Below are 1,392 nucleotides of genomic sequence, written 5' to 3'. Positions count from 1 at the left end.
AGATCCACCCCATATCCAAAATACTAATTAACCACACCCTAGGTAAGTATCTCTTGTTTTTCGACTCACCCATTGTCAACAACTTTGAAAGAGCAAAAATAAGCTCAAACTCTCTGACCTTTAGTCAAGGCGGAACAGGCTTACGTCTTTGGGCCCCTATATTTAATGATTTGAATATATTAGATTCTTCCCTGTCTTTTGTTCAGCCAGTTCTCTGATTGAATTTTATCACTTTGCTTTGTGATTGAGACTTCCTTTTTTTGAGTGTGATAGTTATTGATGATATATCTGATACTATTTTGATATTTCTACCTTTGCAGGTGAATTGGAATTTTGACCTTACAGATTTTACTATTAATTGCTTTATGTATTTGATATCTTTACCACAATGTATTATAGAGTCTTGTGTATTTATAATTATTTGAGGTTCTAAATGATTCTTATGTGTGAATTTCTATTTTTTTCCTTTAAATTTAGGAAAATTTATGAGGTAATTTTATTGAATAAAATGTCTATGCCTGTAGTATTTATTCCAATTTTCTTTCAAATCCCACACATTGTTAGGATGGTTATCTTAATCATTTTCCAAGTTCTTGGCTGTTGTAATTTTATCTTATTTTTGTTTTCTACATTGGTTTTGGATATAGTAATTCATCAGCCATGTCCTCCATCTCAAATATCCCTTTGCTCTGATTAATAGACTTTCTCTCTGCATTGGAATGGCAGGTTTGAATTTTGATGTGGAGAATTCTGAGACATAGAAACCTTTCACAATCTTTCTTACTTTCGGCATAGGAAGACACTGAAATGAAGGCCTTCAAACATACTTTTTCTTTTCTCTAAACACTTTGCAGCTTATGGTGTCTGTAATATATAGTTTTGCATATAAAAAAAGTAAAATATTAGAATCTAGGAATAAAAATGCTTGCTTTGACGGCACATATATTGCATTTTCAATGACCCAGAGAAGAATAGCAGGACTCCTGTACAGAGACAACAATTATGCTTGTGAAACGTTCATTATTTTTATCATAGTTCCTTGCAAGTAAATTTTATCCAAAAGACTATAAAACAATTTTTGAGAAATACAAAAAAATGAATGATGTATTAGAGTTTTGTAAGTTCACCAAGATTTATAATCCTGAATTTTATAGTGCGTCTGGAATTAGACTCAGAAAATTATCTGTGTTAAATTATACTCTTTTTGCATTTCTTGTGACTTCAAGCTACACAAATTATCTCGGAAATACAATGTTGATCACCAAGAGTGGAGTGGAGAGATTGATTCAGAGCTTTTATCAGGGGTTATCAGAGGACATATAACATGGTACTCAACAAATATTAACAAGCACTAAATAATAAATAACATGGTATTTCTTGTTGTGAAATTAA

At 31.2% G+C, this 1,392-nt stretch overlaps 1 non-coding gene across 1 annotated transcript; it reads left to right on the top strand.

Annotated features, from left to right (window-relative positions):
* The first annotated feature begins 925 nt into the window (after positions 1-925).
* Positions 926-1,028, top strand: LOC142856662 (U6 spliceosomal RNA). Its single transcript, XR_012911702.1, has one exon. It is a non-coding gene; the product is annotated as a U6 spliceosomal RNA (small nuclear RNA).
* Positions 1,029-1,392: the final 364 nt, after the last annotated feature.

The sequence above is a fragment of the Microtus pennsylvanicus genome, chromosome 8, assembly GCF_037038515.1.
Source record: "Microtus pennsylvanicus isolate mMicPen1 chromosome 8, mMicPen1.hap1, whole genome shotgun sequence".
Classification (NCBI taxonomy): Eukaryota; Metazoa; Chordata; class Mammalia; order Rodentia; family Cricetidae; genus Microtus; species Microtus pennsylvanicus.
This window is presented reverse-complemented; position numbering and strand designations above follow the sequence as displayed.